At 39.7% G+C, this 12,543-nt stretch overlaps 1 protein-coding gene and 1 long non-coding RNA gene across 2 annotated transcripts in view; one reads left to right on the top strand and one right to left on the bottom strand.

The window, feature by feature from the left end:
- Positions 1 to 1,202: 1,202 nt before the first annotated feature.
- On the bottom strand, positions 1,203 to 12,317 carry LOC120734073. The gene is made up of 2 exons (XR_005695967.1): positions 12,209 to 12,317; positions 1,203 to 6,495 (listed from the first exon to the last, which is right to left on the bottom strand). It is a non-coding gene; the product is annotated as an uncharacterized LOC120734073 (long non-coding RNA).
- Positions 12,318 to 12,354: 37 nt separating this feature from the next.
- zbtb16a (zinc finger and BTB domain containing 16a) overlaps positions 12,355 to 12,543 on the top strand; it is a 138,495-nt gene continuing 138,306 nt past the window's right edge. The window contains exon 1 of the mRNA XM_040032648.1: positions 12,355 to 12,483. The gene's annotated coding sequence lies outside the window, so the exon portion shown is untranslated. The remainder of the gene's footprint in view (positions 12,484 to 12,543) is intronic.

Raw genomic sequence — 12,543 nt, 5'->3', positions numbered from 1 at the left:
GACCGGTAACTTTCTTATTTGGAATTTCTGAAAACTACATTTATTTTACTCCATTCACTCCTTTTCCCATGTTATATTATTTTTTCAATTTTTCTGAACCTTGTTTTATTGGAGATGCAAAACCTTCAAATAGCAAACAGAATACATGCACGTCATTTTAAAGAAAGAGGTTACTTTGAGGCAGTTCTTGCTGTTGCTCTGATAACAGCTTAACACTTAATCAAAGCTCCATCTTCTATTATCTTGTATTGCGCTGCAAAATGTTGTGCTGGGACTTTACTTTTGAAACTTGAATCCCTAAAAGCAGTTGCAACATGTCCAATAACAGCAATAGTATGCCAGTGACAAATATGACAGGAATTTAAAAAAAAAAAAAAAAAAAAGATTATCCAAACGTTTCCCAAATGTTTTTATTTGCTATTTAACCCAGATTTTATTTGAAGGTATAGTACCAGAGGCTATTTTATGCATGCTTTTATTATTTCCTACCAACATCTTCCTAATCAAAAAAGTTATCAACACCTCCGCAGTCACTGTGTAGAAACGACAGGAAGTCAGCACAGACAGAGAGGAGACGCACAGCAGACACGCAGCGGAGCTTCAGCAGAGCAAGAGGGAAGTAACAAGATGGACATTGCAGACAGATGGGATGCAAAACAAGACCTGGGATTGGCCATGAAGTTGTGTTTGTGGAACTGGCGTCTGATGTGGAGGAGATGGACCCAGTAAAAGGTGTTTGCAGTGAGACACAAATCCAGTGAAAATAATGCCAGAGCATTTGTGTTGAGACTGTTGCATGCACATTATATCTAAGACCGGCCTGCTAATATAATTGGTTTTAGTTGTGTGTGTGTGTGTGTGTGTGTGTGTGTGTGTGTGTGTGTGTGTGTGTGTGTGTGTGTGTTTGTTTTAAGGCCTTCTGCATGTTTTAATTGTATATATTTTTTATTATTTTCTAAAATCTCTTACACTGGGTATTGCACTCCTTGGCTAAAATCCCCCCTTTCCCCCCCTAGCTGCCCACCAACTAATGAAAAAGAACCTTATTTTCCTTTAGGAGGTACAACAGACTAACAAAAAGGTGCTTTATCGTTTTCCTTTTATCCTAAATTTAAAACAGATATGTAGATTTTCCAAATTATAATAAATGTTTTACATTTATGTAAGACTTCTAGATCTCATGATATGATTCACTCATTAGAGCAGCTGCCGTTCATGTTTTTTCATGCATCATAATGTTTACTCGATTCAAACTTAATTCCCTTAGTCATGTTGCCTCATAGTATTTATCAGTGGCTTGTGTGAGTCTTATGACACAATACATTTAAATCATAAATAGTAATTGTAATATTTATGTAAACACTTCAACCACACATCAGATATTCATGAACAAAACATTAAAGTTGAAAAACTTTGTTAACATTGATTGCTTTGTGTAACAGTGACTGGAAACTAAACTAATCCCTGTTTTGAGGGTTGGATTCAAAATGATGTTAAAAGTCAAAGATAAAAGTTACAGTCTAATCCAACTTGCTTCATAATCTGGCTCATTAGTATGTATGGCCCCCATTTGCCCATATGTACTCCCAACATCTGGTCATTCTCCTGATGAGACAGTGGATGGTTTCCTGGGGGATCTCCTTCCAGAGCTGGATCAGGGTTCCTGGACAGTCTGTGGTGTTATTTGGCAGCAATGCATAAAGTCCCTGAGGCTGTAAATTGGATTGAAGTCTTTGAGGAATGTGAGGGCCAGCCAGTGGTATCAATGCCCTCATCATCCAGGACACTTTAGCCACACGAGGCCAAGCATTGTCCAGCACCAGGAGGAACCCAGGGCTCATGGCACCAGCATAAGGTCTGACAATGGGCCTGAAGATTTTATCCCAGTACCCAACAGCTGTTGGGTTACTATTGGCGAGCACGTAGAGACCCTCCCAGGATCTGCCCCCACAGATCACCACTGCCCCACTGCCAAACTGGTCATGCTGGACGGTACTGCAGGCAGCATATCAGTCACCATGATGTCTCCAGACTCTTTCACATCTGTCACATGTGCTCGGAATGAACCTGCTCTCATCTGTGAAGAGAACAGAATGCCAATGGTGGGCCTGCCAGCTCTGATGGTGTCTGGCGAATGGCAATCTAGATGCATAATGCTGGTCTGTGAACACAGGTACCACCCTCATGCCACTCCCATAGAGCCTGACTATGACAGTTTGATCAGAAATATACATGAGTACCCCTCTGGTGGTCATTTTGTAGTGCTCCTCCTGCAGTGCTCCTCCTGTTCCTCCATACACATAGGGCCAAATGTCAGTCCCACTGTTGGGCCGATGCCCTACAATGGCCCTATCCCATCTCCTGGTATCTCTTCCACACTCTTGAGATTGTGTTGGGAGGCACAGCAACAGCAAATATGGATGTACCATGCTGGAAGAGCTGGATGGGCTGCGCAACCTGAATGAGCTGCTTCACGCTGCCAGGAAATGACAAGGGCACTAACCAAAACCAAAACTAGAAAAAAAAGAAATAACAGAGAAAGCTGACTCTGTGTTTCCCTTATTCTTTTTCCGAGTTTCATTTCGTTTGCTGATAGGTATAATTGTTTTGTTCCCCTGCTGCTTCTTTTACCAGCGCAGGTGTATATCCACTACTCTAACTGCACCTCACGGATTACTGTGCATCGCATTTCTGGATGAAGTAGAAACTTTACTGTATGCTATTAAGCACTACACCGGATCTACCAATCACTGAACCTGTGCTTTAATCTCCTTCATTTTGTCTCACTCTTTAGCCTGTCTCTTTTCTCGTTATTGCCTGTCCCTCTGCATTTATTTCTTCACCCACCATTTCACCATTGAGTTCTTCTCTTACTCATTACAGTGATGTGAGATTAATTTAAGTACACGGACTTGGCGCTAAACTAGTCTATCTGTGGGCTTTTTGGCCCTTCCAAGATGTCCATGCAATCTCCTCTGAAAGGAAAGGGGCTATTAAGCAGCGCATCAAAAAAGGATGGAGAGAATCAAACCGAGGGCAATTGAACACAGGTAGACAAACAAATTCACACAGTGACACCGGGAAGAAATTGAGGTGTGCATGTGCGTGCGTGCGTGTGTGTTTGTAGGTCTTAGTTCTATTGTCAAGTATTTAACAAATACCCTGAGTGTACGGTTGCAGCGTCTGTGAATACAGCAAACATATGTTGGTGTTTCAGGCTCAAAAGAAAACTGAGCCTATGTAGGTTACATCTCTGTATAAAGTCTCAAAGAAAGGCTGTTTAGATGTCAAGATGTTTTTGATAGCATGTACAGTATCCAAAAGACAGTCATAAAAACAAGAGTGCAGTAAGTACAAGACGGGGAAGTCACTGAAAATGTTCACTACTGCTTCAAATTTACATGCACCAAATGCATTCAATCCAACAATCGCCTAATTCCACATTCTCCCTCAACTCAAATGATCCATCAAAAAGCAACAAATGAGTCCTTCTTATGCAAAGGAAGAATAAGGAGATCCCATGCATCAGCATTACTTTGAGTGGGATCGTTATAATATTCGACATTAGCACCACTTTACCAACAGAGCAGCTGAAAGTGCAGAAGAGAGCACAGTTCAGGGTGTCTTAACAAAATACAGAAGAGGCTGTTCTGTACAGGTTACTGGGCAGCGTTACTTTGCTTGATTTATTCATGAAATACTTTTTTTAAAATTGTTTTTAAATGCGACTTCTTGCCCAGTGATGTCTATGTATGCAGCATATTGATCATAAAGACATTTATTGAATTAGTTTGTCAAGATTGTCCAGGTTGTTCAGTGCCCTGATGAATAATGCACAGCCCACAAACTTGTAACATTCAATTTCTGGCTGCCTAAGCCTTTAATGCATCATACGCCCTTCTTTTTCTTCTCATTCCCCAGCTGTATCTCCTCAAGTGCTTGAAAAATGCACAAATGGAAAGTTGTCTGAAACCTCTTAGCTCAGGTTTCATTTCCAAGGCAGGCATTTCACCAGGCATGGTTTGACAAACCGGTAACAAAAATATATGAAATAGCAAGCTAGCTGAGGCACAAAGCCCGATCCATTTGAGACAAACGGTGAAAGTAAACCAAAGGCTTTCTGCCAGACCTCTCACAAGGGTCTCGTCTGTTATCGGGCTTAATAAACTCCATTTAATGGAAAAATGAAAAAAGAAGCCCCTACTTTGCTATTTAGGGATGTCATAATACAAAAGAGTATGAATTCTACTGTATGATATTCAGTGGCATCGAGTTTATAAAAAAATATGGGAAAAAAATGTATCTATTTAAATTCACAAAAGCACGTCTGCACACAGTGTGTGTTAGCTCACATACATACACAACATTGTACTCAGACAGTAGAAACAGCAATTACCTAAAAAAAAAAAAAAGTATAAGCGCTGCCCCAGTAAACAAAAAAAATGTTCAATAAACACAAAACTAAACTAAACTTTTTTTTAGTTTTGAATATAAAGTCAACAGATTGAAGTTGTATGGAACACTGGACTGTTTATGCTACTTTTAGACAGTGACATGATGTGTATTATTTGACAGAAGTTATGGGAAACAAGTGGCATCAAGTCAAGTAGAAAGATCGTGCACAAAGTACAGATTCAATCCAAGAAGTAGATTAACATAAAAAGTATCCCTGATTAGCCAGAAGTGCTTATTTCCTATTTATTTAATGTATCAATCTTATATTTTTAAGGGTTTATAAAAAGTGCAAAGACCACACGTCCATGTGCTTCCCACAGGCTTGAACAAATGTGGTTCCGGAATGGGATTTCCCTGAAGAAAGAATGCATTCGGCATACAGTGAAAATCCCTCTGATTTATTTGGTCAATGTCTGCCTCATCCTCTCTCACTGTACAATGCATAAGGACTACCTAAGGCATGAGAGGGAATTGATCTCCTGTCAGACTGTGAGTCGGGCTCTCTCCTCTCAGATCACCACTTTTCTGCTGTGATTTCTTCAACCGGGGATCAGCTGACATTGGCGAAGAGTTTAAATGGGTTCAAATATGTTAATTATTAATGAGAAAATTACCCCACCAAAGTCCATGTGGGGTTTTGTGTTTGTCTGCCCACCTTTTCTTTTTTTTCCTGTGTATCACCTGTCTAAACCAAAATAGATCCAGATCTCAAAGCTTTGTTACAGAATTTAAATTCTAGAATTCAAAAAGAAACTGAATAGGAAGGATTATATAAAACGGATCTCTAAACAATACCTGGGGGTGATCTCCTTATTTCGCTTACAATTAGCCTTATCAGTGTTCATTTAGCTTAAAAATAATATGGTGAAAAAGCGATGAGTAGACGCTGCGCTCGCAGATATCAGAGTCGGAGAAATACATAAAGCTTCAAGATAAAAGAGGTTTTCTCTGCTGTCTGCCTTTCCTTCTCCTTTAAAAAATGCTTTTGTTCTTTTTGTTGTTCTAATTTTGTTGTTTTGTTCTGAATAATTTGCACTCGTGTTTGAAAATACAATGAATCATCACAGTAATGCTGCCTTCCCCTGAAAAATAGCAGGGCCGCAGTGACAGTTTGTCACACACAGACATACCAACGGTTTTTTGTTTTCTTCAGCAGTATGGCCGCTCGCGATGCCGGGTCATAAATTTCTTCAATAACTTAGCTAGACATCACACACCGACATCACAAGGGCACATCCATTATTTTAGTGTAGATGCTATATGACCCAAAGTCTCACTGCAAGGATAAAGCCACTTGTTCCACCGAAGTTAGCGTTGTTCGCTTTGATTGCTTGCATTTTGGATTTTGTGCTGCTCGTTTTTCATTTTCTGTTTGTTTTTTCTGCCCCCTAACGCATGGCAATACGTCAAATATGCGCACAGGACATTGGAATAATCTGACACCATACATTTACTATAAGCACAAAAGTTATATCAGTGAATAATCATGAGACAAAACGCAGACTCTTCAGTTTTCTTAAGTGCTCTTTTTTGATAGCTAGTGCTACAGAAGTGTTCTAATACATGAAGGAGTACAAATAAATAATATTTTGTAAATTTGATAAAAAAAAAAAGTTGGGTGGGTTTTCCCCCCCGTAGCTATGTGAGAGATAATACATTTAATATTTTATCAGATTTGATGTTTAGCCAGTGAACACAGAACCAGTATGAATTATTTGATTTTTTAACGGCTTTTTGAGGTGAAAAGTGCATTCTGTTTTACAACGGAAAAATGTTATCTACAGATGATAATTTATTGCCTTTTCACTAGCAACCTTATCGCCTTTGTAATAACCATCCTTTCAACACAGCCAATGGTCTGTCAATGGTTGGTTAAGAAATGATTGCAGAGTCTTAGATCAAGGGGCTCCTCACCTGAAACTGACCAAACAAGTCCTGTTTGTGGGGCTGCCATTCTTTTGCCATTCAAGAAAAGAGAAGTATTGATCCGGGGGATTCTCTTAAGCGCTGTAGTTTGTCCTCTGAGGGTGCAGCTGAAGGCTTGGAATGGAGAAGTAAACAGGCACTTGGTAAATAAAACACCTAGGTCAACATAGCCATTTCACCCATTAACCTTTTGCAGGTTCGAGCATTCTGTCTGTGGAAGTGGACAAACCTGTAACTTGGTAAACAGAGAAGAGCTGGTCATTCAGGGGTCAGAAAAATGAAGTGCACTCGTTTTGGACGAGTGAACTACTTTAGATTCATGCTTTTCACTTTTGCTCTAATTCGCTTACATTTGTTATTTCTGTTCTAATAGTTACTTTCCTTGGATTTTGTGTTTTATGAAAAAAAGTTATTTTGGTTACACAAATGTTGTCATATTAGTATAAAATGCTTGAACTACAGTCTGCAGGAGATTGTGTGTCTGTGGGATCAAACTAAAATCCACACTGAAAGATTTTTGGCTTTCCCCATAAGCACATGGCAACCAAAAAAAGTACCTCCTGACCAAATCCAGCAAGGCCAGAGGTGAGGGTCAGGGGTCAGAGAGGTGTGGCCTCAGTGCCGGAGACGCCCCCAGGTTTACACAAGTGTAAAAAGAGTCCATTCAGTTTGGCTGCATGGGCAGAGTTTCACAAAGGTCCACTGTGTGGGGCCTATACACACACCCCCCACCCACAGACACTCATACACAGGCGCGCACACACATCACCTCCAAGCGCCGTGGCTACACAGGATACAGACAATGGGGGGTTTCTGGTCAGCAGAGCCTCAAAGATCTTAACCTGAAATATTTTCCTTCGTGACAGAACCATTAACCAGGTTTTCCTGTCACCTCTGTCTATGCTTGACAATTTAGTCTGAATCGAAGCCTAAAACTTTGTGTTCGTTAGAAGGTAGGAGAGTAAATAACTACTAAGAAACTGTAAGATTGACACAGTACAGCTACAGTTTAAATAATGCAGTCATAAAAAACTTTGGCTGAGCAAATACACGCCGAAGATCATCAAACATTATTATATTAGGTTATTCTAACAGTCAGCTTGCGTTATAATATGATACCAAAATGTTCAAATGGCTACCAACTTACCCTGAAAATAACTTTTGACCTTATATCTGTCTGGGGGTCTAAAAAGCTGATTTGGTGAGACCCAACCAAACACTAATACTGAAGACGAAGGCCTTGAAAAATGGGTCGCACAGCTTAATTTTGATATGACTTTAGTAAGCTGTAGGTTTTAGGAGATGCTGTCCAGATAGCAGTAAAAATGCTGTTTACTTTCAGTGGTTTAATAGCACGGATATGATGTCTTGGTGGGTATTTACACGAGCACAACAGTTTAAGTGTGATTGACCTGAAATGAATTTCACAATCTGTGGTCATGGTAATGAGGCAAAATAATGCCATGTTTCCCAGCAACAACATGGCTCCATTATTTTTTAATATTCAATATATAAACATAATATTTAATTTATTTTGGGGGAACTGCAAAGCTCTGTGGAACAGACAAATTAAAAAAGATCAGACTTTGACCGCCGACTTCAGCTCTCGTCCTGTGGTTTGTAAGGACATCTTTTACTTAATAAACTGCACGTGCCCAGTCTGACTTGTTTTCTGAGTTTCCCCTGAATCTGTGACATATTATGTTTTTAATTTGGATCGGATTGCTCTAATTATTTTCAATATTATGGGCCTGATCACATTCCTGAGTATGGTTTTGAACAAGAAAACTGATAATTAGCCAATCGGATTCAGGAGAACTTTAATCATCCCCAGGGGGAAACTGCAGTTGCTTAAGATTGTGAAGTTGTAAAATTTAGTAATAAGTTTTAATAATTGAAAATGAATGTAAAAAAAATGACAATTTAATTCAGCAGCAAGAGGATGAAATGTGTGGATGGCCAAAGTGTTTAGTCATTATAACTCTGGGGGTGAACACACTTCTCTGGCTGGCCAGAACAGCGTGTGAAGTGTGGGAGAGGTTGTCCATGATGGAGAGGACTTCTGACATCTTTCTCTGTGCAGACTGGAGATTGTCCAGCTCCACCCCAGCGACTGACCCAGCCTTCCTGAAATGTTTTGGTTTCGTCCGTCATCAGGCTTTTGTCCAAGCAGACTACAGTGTAGGAAACGGACACCACAAACTCACAGGAGAGCTGCAGCATAGTGCCACTTAAAATGAAAGTGTGGAGCCTTCACAGAAAAACAATCTTAGCCTTAGTGTACTGAAAAAACGAGTAATACTGCTTGTATTTGTTATTTTATTTCCATTTGTCTGTTTTTGTTGTTTTAACTGGTTACTTTTCTCATTTTATTTCACTGTGCTCTGTAAATCTCTCTGTAAATGTGCATATATACAAAAACTATTACTCTTACTCATGATTATATTAATCCTGGATCTCCTCGCCTCCTTTATTTGCTGATGTTAAGTTGCACAGAACTGTGCACCATCCTTTGAGATTTCCAAAAAGCATACCATATTTGTATATTAGCTGTGCACATGCATTTATTTTTATTGAAAAGCACTACATAAGGATTTTCATTATTACTGATCACCTTCTTTTAGCAAAGAAAACAACAGTAGAGTGAGCTGCAGTATATATCTGTGGGAATGCAATGGAAACCTGTGCAGCCCAGATAACCTGCCACTGAATCACACCGGAGCTCCTATTAACTCAGTGACATTTAATGATCCCATTCGGAACCAAAACTTCCTCCAGGCAGCCCATCTTTTTCCAACTCTTGGTATTTTTTTTTTTTTTAAAGTGTAGTGATGATCTGGTTTTTATAATTTAGCCCACATCTTCCTTCCCCTCAGTAAAATGGTGGATTATTGCCAGATTAAGGGAGTGCCTTTTTCTTTATCCCTGGGTAAGCCTGCACAGCACGCAGCTCAGAGGTAATGAAGCACTCTGTGATCCGTGCCCGGATGAATCTAAAAATTCCCAGAGCACCACTGTATTTTAAAGGAAATGAGATTTCCCTGAAAGCCTCCGAACCTATGCTTCCCATTTTGAAATGGCTATAAACCGCGGGCCTGCTTACAACCTGGTGCAAGAACCTCGACTTGTTGCTGTTTTTAAAATCATTTCAATAAGCACGAAGAGAAAGTTTGACATTGTAACAAATACTGCCGAGGAAGTGTTTGCTTTCTTTTGCCTGAGAAAATGATAGCGATTACTAATTCCAATTGAGCCCGCTTATTTTTCAGTCTGACATTTAAATCTACGATTGCCGTGACCTTTACTGACCACCTGGCCAGTCGCTACTAAAAGATTTCTGACAGGCGGTTTATTAAAGCATCCTGGTGTTTTTACAGTCCAGCGGCTGATCCGTGAGGGTGACTGTCACAGGTACTGAGTCATTTATGTGAGTAGGAAACAAAACTCATGAGAGAAAAACAGAAATTAGAACAAAAACGAAAACTGGTTGAGCAATACAAAGCAAAAGTCATCAGCTGTCTGGGAGTTTGAACAGGAATAAAGTTTCTATGTTACCCAAGACTGTCATGCAGAACTGAAATGCTTGTCTGTTGCTGGTGGCTCTGAATGACAGTCCAAAGACATTTTAGTCAAATCTATCATCTATTTAAAAAAAAACTAAAGAACACTCTTGATCAGTTTTTATGCCTTGGCTATGAAGCATCTTTTGTCATTTTTGTAAATATTAATGATTATCTTTTTCTTTCCTCTGGAAACCATAAGGCTGCTGTCAGACACTGACTGATAGAGCATGCCGAGTGATCTGTTGCAGACACTGAGCGACCCCGGTCTCCCTGAGAAAGTCTACTCTGACCTGACTCGTCCATTGCTTCAATTTTATCAGCTTCAGTCAGTTGAGTGTTGATGTGAGCCTGAGGTGCGAAGGTGTTCGAACTCATCACGCTAGATGATTTGGCCCTCCCAGCTTTTTTGGCCTTACAGCCGTTGTGTTGTAAATGGTTCTTCTTTAAACTGCACCACTTTGCAAAGGTTCAGTTTTGTAGGATTTTAAACTGCCTGACTTTTACTGGTAAAAATATTCCATTCTACCTCAAACAATATGCATTCCTTAACCACTGAACAGATATATATAAATGTCAACTCATTTAACCCCCAAGGCATTATATTTATGCACTTTGTTAACAGAATAGCTGATAATAAATGTTTGCCATTCAAAACAACAATTACAGTTATTTTGGAATCACACAGATTACATATGTCTGTATAGATTTATGTGCCATGATGGTGAAATATTTCATTTGTTGCTTGTAATCTTTAACCCTCTTAAAGCAGTAGATAAAAAGTTTGCTTAACAATAAAAGAGAAAACAAAGCAGGAGCTGGGGAACATAAATGTTTGCACAAATGGATAACTTGGATAAGGATTTATGTACACATCATGTCCATTCTCTCAACTTCCTTCTGAGTTACGGGCAATTTTTATTTGTGACTTTAGGAAAGTAAGAGCTCTCAAGAAGCACTTAAAGGCAACGTAACAGCAAAAATGAAAATATAGTGACATAAAACCGAGGGTAAAGGATCGCCACTAGACAGTGATCATCATTAGGGCAAAACCATCTATCAAATTTACATCCAGAAAAGAGCCAAATTATGCTTTTACAATAGAGAGTTTTATCAAGCCAAACAATTATGAGGTGAGCTGCCCATTGCATCGCTTGTTATAGGTCAATGGAAAAAAAAGAGGAGGATAAAAACAATCCAGGGCTGGTAATGCACTACAAAACCATTTGGCTGAAAGTCATTCACTGCACTGATCATTTGGATGGATTTTTATAAAACAAGAAATTAGTTGGCCCACAGCTGCATGCGTAGCTTTGTTTCTCCAGTAGTTTCCTTCCTTCCTGTTGTCAGTATTTTAAAACGAGGGACCTAAGACTCAAGCCAATGAAAATTACTTCTATGAAATCAGTGAAATCAGATGCAGATCTTGGATATATTTAATCACACTGAATTGTGAGCTCATTCAGTTTTGTTGGCAGTGACTGACACTTCCATGTCTATTAACCCTTTTTTTAAACATAACATTTGAACCATGTTGTGGTTAAAGGTATTAGATTCTGATTTAGGTATACCCATTTTTCAGTCGATCATTTACTTTGGATGGTTATAAACTTTATTCTAGCCATTACACAGTTAAATCGCGAGTATTATAATTTTGCACTGACCTAAAAATCCCCCTAGTTTCTTGAATATTCCACTGTAAAATCTGTTAATGACAGCAATAGTGGTGTAGCGGTTTGAATTTAGGATTTAAAAAAAAAAAATAATTTAATGCGTAGTTCGTAAAATGATAGAAGTGGGAGGATAGGATAGGAAGCTGGAAGCACTAATATCACAGAATATCGATGTGAAACTACATCATTGCCAGGAACACAAATAATGAAATTATAATGTGTTTTGCTTTCTGATTGTAGGACATCAAGTCATGGAACACGATGTTACTTTTTAAGAAGATAGAAAGAGAGCCTTTTTTTAATTGAATAATTTCTCCATTTGTTTTTTGGGTACGCTAATTATGTGCCAGACAGCACAGCTACACAGCTTCATCGCTCCTTTGCACTAAGTCATACCTGTCCCTCTGCTACACCAATTTTTGAACCGATATGAATGGAGTGAAAATATTAGAAGGTTTTTTTTTATGAGCCCCTCTTCTTGAGTTTCCCTCCTGTAACGCCGAACCCATAAGTCAGCTCCTGGCTCGAGTTAAAGAACAACCGCAGGCTGTGTGTGTGCGTTCAGGAAGCTGGAGAGAGGGCAGTGTCGCTCACCTTTCACTGCCATACTGTAACACAGGCGTTTGACATGAGACAGCCCCCTAGGTGTCTCACTTTCTCAGTGTTTGTATGGACTGGAGCGCAGCGCCGGCTGCCCGCCTGCTTCTCGTCTGGCTGACTGGCTGCGTTGACGTCAGCGCCGTGTTGATTTGCTAAGGCGAGAGAAGAAAGGAGTTAGAGCATGTTCTGAGAGCGGGTACTGCGAACTGCCTTACTATGCTGTAGCCCCAATCCCCCTGCACTATCCGGAATCAAAACGTGCAACTTAGGTGAGTACCAATCCGGGCTAAATGCAGCTGCAGTTTCCCGGCGACAAGTGCCAGACCCGC

Source organism: Simochromis diagramma, unplaced genomic scaffold (genome assembly GCF_900408965.1).
Source record: "Simochromis diagramma unplaced genomic scaffold, fSimDia1.1 OVJJ01000216.1, whole genome shotgun sequence".
In the NCBI taxonomy this organism is placed as follows: domain Eukaryota; kingdom Metazoa; phylum Chordata; class Actinopteri; order Cichliformes; family Cichlidae; genus Simochromis; species Simochromis diagramma.
This window is presented reverse-complemented; position numbering and strand designations above follow the sequence as displayed.